Here is a 7,604-nt window from a genome sequence, read left to right as displayed (position 1 = left end):
AAATGAGGGTGAGGGAAGAGGGCAGACACCAGTTCAAAGGTCAACTCTTCCCTACTGACAATTAGTGGATAAGAGCATTTATAGACAGGGGTTGGGGGGCTACATGCAGAAACAGCACAGTCAGCTCTTACAAGCATCTTGAAGTTAGTCATAGGTGGTCAGACCAGTGTCATCTTGATTGTTTCAAGTACAGTTAGTCTTCAGATCCAGGATTGGTTTGTTCCCAATTGAAGCCAATTCTTGGAATTATGGCAATTTATGCCATGGCTACAGTCTGTTCATCATGTTGTCAACTTCTTCCACCTGGTGGGAGTTTCCGTATCTATAAAACAGCTTATAGGATATGGCTCAGAACATTATCTATAACACTTCAGGAGGAACTAAAGGTCTTTGACTATGCTTAATGACTGCATAATTATTATTTGGTTTCCTTTGACTGTTTTCCTTTGTTTCTGCATGTTCTCATTTCTCTGATTAAACTTGCTTGCATGCTAACTTGCTTTGCTGCTGCTAAGTCACTTCAGTCGTGTCCGACTCTGTGCGACCCCATAGACGGGAGCCCACCAGGCTCCCCCATCACTGGGATTCTCCAGGCAAGAACACTGGAGTGGGTTGCCATTTCCTTCTCCAATGCATGAAAGTGGAAAGTGGAAAGTGAAAAGTGAAAGTGAAGTCGCTCAGTCGTGTCCGACTCTTAGCGACCCCATGGACTGCAGCCCACCAGCCTCCTCCGCCCATGGGATTTTCCAGGCAAGAGTACTGGAGTGGGGTGCCATTAACTTGCTTTAGCTGTGTCCAGCTCTTTTGGACCCCATGGAATGTAGCCTGCCAGGCTCCTCTGTGCATGGGGATTCTCCAGGCAGGAATACTGGAGTGGGTTACCATGCTCTCCTCCAGGGGATCTGCCAAACCAGGGATTGAATCATTGTCTTTTATGTCTTCTGCTTTGGCAGGCAGGTTCTTTACCACTAGTACCACCTGGGGAGAACCTGATGAAACGTACTCTCTGGCAAAAGTTTTTCCTACAGACAAAAGGCAAGCTGAGGACATGGGGGTGGGGCAAGGACCACGAATTCTGCACTGTTTCAAGCCCGCATTTTGCATTAGCCCCAAGAATTTCCTTCTAAATTTCCTTCTCCATCTAATTAACCCAGTGCCCATTAATGACACTTCTCAATTAGAATAGAACACCTGACATTTGCAAAAACCTGCCTTATATGGTCCAGATCAAATCACATAAATCACTTTGAATGAACCAAGCAAAGGAGGAGCAATCTTATTGTGGCAGACAACCATTATTTTTAACTATGTAACCATGCAAAATAATCAATGATTTTAACATTTCACATCTTGACCAGTGCTATATTTTGATTTTTTGTTTGTTTGTTTCTTTGACACTTGGTAGGCATAAAAAATTCTCACAGAAAACATGTTAAAAAATATTCATTTCAGAGGCAAGAGTATACAATGGAGAAAAGACAATCTCTTTAACAAGTGATTCTGGGAAAACTGGTCAACCACTTGTAAAAGAAAGAAACTAGAACACTTTCTAATACCATACACAAAAATGAACTCAAAAAGGATAAAAGATCTAAATGTATGACCAGAAACTATAAAAACTCCTAGAGGAAAACATAGGCAAAATACTGTCCGACACAAATCACAGCAGGATCCTCTATGACCCACCTCCCAGAGTAATGGAAATAAAAGCAAAAATAAACAAATGGGACCTAATTAAACTTAAAAGCTTTTGCACAACGAAGGAAACTATAAGCAAGGTGAAAAGACAGCCTTCAGAATGGGAGAAAATAATAGCAAATGAAGAAACAGACAAATAATTAATCACAAAAATATATAAGCAGCTCATACAGTTCACTACCACAAAAATGAATGAATCAAAAAATGGGCCAAAGAACTAAACAGACATTTCTCCAAAGAAGACATACAGATGGCTAACAAACACATGAAAAGACGTTCAATATAACTCATTATCAGAGAAATGCAAATCAAAACCATTATGAGGTACCATCTCACACTAGTCAGAATGGCGGCTATCCAAAAGTCTACAAATGATAAATGCTGGGGAGGGTGTGGAGAAAAGGGAACCCTCTTACACTGTTGGTGGGAATACAAACTAGTACAGCCACTATGGAGAACAGTGTGGAGATTCCTTAAAAAACCGGAAATAGAACTGCCATACAACCCAGCAATCCCATTGCTGGGCATACACACCAAGGAAACCAGAATTGAAAGAGACACGTGTACCCCAGTGTTCATCACAGCACTGTTTACTATATCTAGGATATGGAAGCAACTTAGATGTCCATCAGGAGGCAAATGGATAAGAAAGCTATGGTCAGATCAGATCAGTCGCTCAGTCGTATCCGACTCTTTGCGACCCCATGAATTGCAGCACGCCAGGCCTCCCTGTGCATCACCAACTCCGGGAGTTCACCCAGACTCGTGTCCATCGAGTCAGTGATGCCATCCAGCCATCTCATCCTCTCTCGTCCCCTTCTCCTCCTGCCCTCAATCCCTCCCAGCATAAGAGTCTTTTCCAATGAGTCAACTCTTCGCATGAGGCGAAAGCTTTAGCATCATTCCTTCCAAAGAAATCCCAGGGCTGATCTCCTTCAGAATGGACTGGTTGGATCTCCTTGCAGTCCAAGGGACTCTCAAGAGTCTTCTCCAACACCACAGTTCAAAAGCATCAATTCTTCGGCCCTCAGCCTTCTTCACAGTCCAACTGTCACATCCATACATGACCACAGGAAAAACCATAACCTTGACTAGACGAACCTTTGTTGGCAAAGTAATGTCTCTGCTTTTGAATATGCTATCTAGGTTGGTCATAACTTTCCTTCCAAGGAGTAAGCGTCTTTTAATTTCATGGCTGCAGACACCATCTGCAGTGATTTCGGAGCCCAGAAAAATAAAGTCTGACACTGTTTTCACTGTTTCCCTATCTATTTCCCATGAAGTGATGGGACCAGATGCCATGATCTTCGTTTTCTGAATGTTGAGCTTTAAACCAACTTTTTCACTCTCCTCTTTCACTTTCATCAAGAGGCTTTTGAGTTCCTCCTCACTTTCTGCCATAAGGGTGGTGTCATCTGCATATCTGAGGTTATTGATATTTCTTCTGGCAATCTTGATTCCAACTTGTGTTTCTTCCAGTCCAGCGTTTCTCATGATGTACTCTGCATATAAGTTAAATAAACTCCTTTTCCTATTTGGAACCAGTCTGTTGTTCCATGTCTAGTTCTAACTGTTGCTTCCTGATCTGCATACAGATTTCTCAAGAGGCAGATCAGGTGGTCTGTTATTCCCATCTCTTTCAGAATTTTCCAGTTTGTTGTGGTCTACACAGTCAAGTGCTTTGGCATAGTCAATAAAGCAGAAATAGATGTTTTTCTGGAACTCTGTAGCTTTTTCAATGATCCAGCAGATGTTGGCAATTTGATCTCTTGTTCCTCTGCCTTTTCTAAAACCAGCTTGAACATCAGGAAGTTCACGGTTCACATATTGCTGAAGCCTGGCTTGGAGAATTTTGAGCATTACTTTACTAGCGTGTGAGATGAGTGCAATTGTACGGTAGTTTGAGCATTCTTTGGCATTGCCTTTCTTTGGGATTGGAATGAAAACTGACCTTTTCCAGTCCTGTGGCCACTGCTGAGTTTTCCAAATTTGCTGGCATATTGAGTGCAGCACTTTCACAGCATCATCTTTCAGGATTTTATACACAATGGAACATTACTCAGCTATTAAAAAGAATGCATTTGAATCAGTTCTAATGAAGTGAACAAAACTGGAGCCTATTATACAGAGTGAAGAAAGTCATAAAGAAAAACACCAATATAGTATATTAACGGATATATATGGAATTTAGAAGGAAGGTAACAATGACCCTATATGCAAGACAGCAAAAGAGACACTGAGATAAAGAACAGACTTTTGGACTCTGTGGGAGAAGGCGAGGGTGGGATGATTTGAAAAAATAGCATTGAAACATGTTTATTCAGTTCAGTTCAGTTCAGTGGCTCAGTCATGTCTGACTCTTTGTGACCCCATGAATTGCAGCACGCCAGGCCTCCCTGTCCATCACCAACTCCTGGAGTTCACTCAAACTCATGTCCATCGAGTCAGTGATGCCATCCAGCCATCTCATCCTCATGTTTATTACCATATGTGAAATAGATCGCCCATCCAGGTTAGATGCATGAGCCAAGGCACTCAGGGACAGTGGGCTGGGATGACCCTGAGGGATGGGATTGGGAGGGAGGTAGGAGGGGAGTTCAAGATGGAGAACACATATACACCCATGGCTGATTCATGTCAATGTATGGCAAAAACCGGTATAATATTTCAAAGTAATTAGCCTCCAATTAAAATAAATAAATTAATTTTAAAAATATTCCTTTCTGGCTTGTTTAGTTTGTTTATTTACATCCTTACTATGCTGATAAATAATTTATGAACTAGAGACTAGAAAGCTGTTCAAGAAAATTAGAGATACCAAGGGAACATTTCATGAAAACATGGGCTCAATAAAGGACAGAAATCATATGGATCAAATAGAAGCAGAAGATATTAAGAAGAGGTGGCAAGAATACACAGAAGACCTATACAAAAAAGATCTTCATGACCCAGATAACCATGATGGTGTGATCACTTACCTAGAGCCAGACATCCTGGAATGCAAAGTCATAGGGGCCTTAGGAAACATCACTATGAACAAAACTAGTGGAGGTGGTGGAATTCCAGTTGAGCTATTTCAAATCCTAAAAGATAATGCTGGTAAGGCTTCCCTGGTGGCTCAGATGGTAAAAGTGTCTGCTTGCAATGTGGGAGACCCGGGTTCAATCCCTGGGTCAGGAAGATCCCCTGGAGAATGAAATGGCAACCCACTCCAGTACTCTTGCTTTGAAAATTCCTTGGATGGAGGAGCCTCATAGGCTACAGTCCATGGGGTCACAAAGAGTTGGACACAACTGAGTGACTTCATTTTTTCACTAATGCTGTTAAAGCGCTGCACTCAATATGTCAGCAAATTTGGAAAACACAGCAGTGGCCACAGGACTGGAAAAGGTCAGTTTCCATTCCAATCCCAAAGAAGGGCAATGCCAAAAATTGTTCAAACTACTGTACAATTCCACTCATCTCACACCCTAGCAAAGTAATGCTCAAAATTCTCCAACTGAGGCTTCAACAGTATGTGAACTGAGAACATCCAGATGTTCAAGCTGGATTTAGAAAAGGGAGAGGAACCAGAGATCAAATTGCCAACATATGTTAGATCATGGAAAAAGCAAGAGAGTTCCAGAAAAACATCTACTTCTGCTTTATTGATTACGCCAAAGCCTTTGACTGTGCAGATCACCACAAACTGTGGAAAATTCTTAAAAAGATGGGAATACGAGACCACCTGACCTGCCTCCTGAGAAATCTGTATGCAGGTCAAGATGTAATAGTTAGAACCTGACATGGAAAAAAGGACTGGTTCCAAATTGGGAAAGGAGCACGTCAAGGCTGTATATTGTCACCCTGCTTATTTAACTTATATGCAGAGTACATCATGCGAAATGCCAGGCTGGATGAAGCACAAGCTGGAATCAAGATTGCTAGGAGAAATATCAATAACCTCAGATATGCCGATGACACCACCCTTATGGCAGAAAGTGAAGAGGAACTAAAGAGCCTCTTGGTGAAAGTGAAAAAGGAGAGTGAAAAAGCTCGCTTAAAACTTAATATTCAAAAAACTAAGATCATGGCATCTGGTCCCATCACTTCATGGCAAATAGATGGGGAAACTATGGAAACACTGACAGACTTTATTTTTTTGGACTCCAAAAAATATGGACACCATCACTGCAGATGGTGACTGAAGCCATGAAATTAAGACGCTTGCTCCTTGGAATAAAAGCTATGGCAAACCTAGACAGCATATTAAAAAGCAGAGACATTATTTGGCCAACAAATATCCATCTAGTCAAAGCTATGGTTTTTCCAGTAGTCATGTATGGATGTGAGAGTTGGACCATAGAGAAAGCTGAGTGCTGAAGAATTGATTCTTTTGAACCATGGTGTTGGAGAAGACTCTTGAGAGTCCCTTGGACTGCAAGGAGATCAAACCAGTCCATCCTAAAGGAAATCAGTCCTGAATATTCATTGGAAGGACTGATGCTGAAGCTATAGCTCCAATACTTTGGCCACCTTATGGGAAGAACTGACTCCTTGGAAAAGACCCTGATGCTGGAAAAGATTGAAGGCAGAAGGAATAGGGGACAACAGAGGATGAGATGATTGGATGGCATCACTGATTCTATGGACATGAGTTTGAGCAAGTTCTGGGAGTTGGTGATGGACAGGCAAGCCTGGGGTGCTGCAGTCCATCGGGTGTCAAAGAGTTGGACACCACTGAGTGGCTGAACTGAACTGAACTGAACTATATTCATAAATAATTTAAGGTAGCTTTTAAAAATACATACAATAGAATTTTTTTAAAAAAGGTCTGGAAAAGAGATAATAACATCAAGATGGTATGTTAGAATAGAATAGAAACTCTATTGCTTAGAGATAGACCAGGAACTAGCTCTGAACTTTCTAGCAGCCAAAACAAGGAGAAAAAGTATAAGTTATGTGACCCCCCGCCCCCCGCAGTATGTTATGTGACCCCATAAAATAAAAACACATTAGTTGAGTCACATATTATGTGACATAAAAGCAAGCCTACTATGGCAATTATATTGCAATATGAATGTATCAACTCAACACATTGTACAGCTTAAACTTACAGTGTTGTTCTTTAGTCACTAAGCCATGTCCAAATCTTTGTGACCCCATGGGTCATAGCCTGTGGGGCTCCTCTGTCCATGGGATTTCCCAGGCAAGAATACCGGAGTAGGTTGCCACTTCCTTCTCCTGGGGATCTCCCCGATACAGGGATTGAATACACATCTTCTGCTTGGCAGATGAATTCTTTACCACTGAGCCACCTGAGAAGCAACTTACACAATATCTTATGTCAAATACAGCTCAATTAAACAAACAAACAAACAAACACCAATTGCTTAAAAAAAAAAAATTATTCCTAAAACTAAGTCCTGTGAGACAGTCGTGCCATGAGTCCTTATGTAAAAAATTGTATGAAATGTAAATAACAGGATTCCCAACAACAATCCTGCAGTAAATGCAAAATAAGACACTCAGGACCTTCTAACAAAGTCCCTCAAGGCAGGCCAACAAAAACGCAAGGCAAAAACAAAACCCAGTTGATTAAGAGCACTTGGTAAGAAAGGGGTATTAAAATGATGCAATACAAGCAAGTAGCCCTCTCTTGTCTACCAACTCATCAATTCATTTTGTAGGATCTAGCAGTTCTAATGAGGTGGATGAAACTGGAGCCGATTATACAGAGTGAAGTAAGCCAGAAAGAAAAACACCAATACAGTATACTAACGCATATATATGGAATTTAGAAAGATGGTAATAATAACCCTGTATGCAAGACAGCAAAAGAGACACTGATGTATAGAACAGCCTTTTGGACTCTGTGGGAGAGGGAGAGGGTAGGATGATTTGGGAGAATGGCATTGTAACATGTA

This window comes from Bos indicus x Bos taurus, chromosome 20 (genome assembly GCF_003369695.1).
Source record: "Bos indicus x Bos taurus breed Angus x Brahman F1 hybrid chromosome 20, Bos_hybrid_MaternalHap_v2.0, whole genome shotgun sequence".
Lineage (NCBI taxonomy): Eukaryota > Metazoa > Chordata > Mammalia > Artiodactyla > Bovidae > Bos > Bos indicus x Bos taurus.
Note: the sequence above shows the minus strand (reverse complement) of the source record.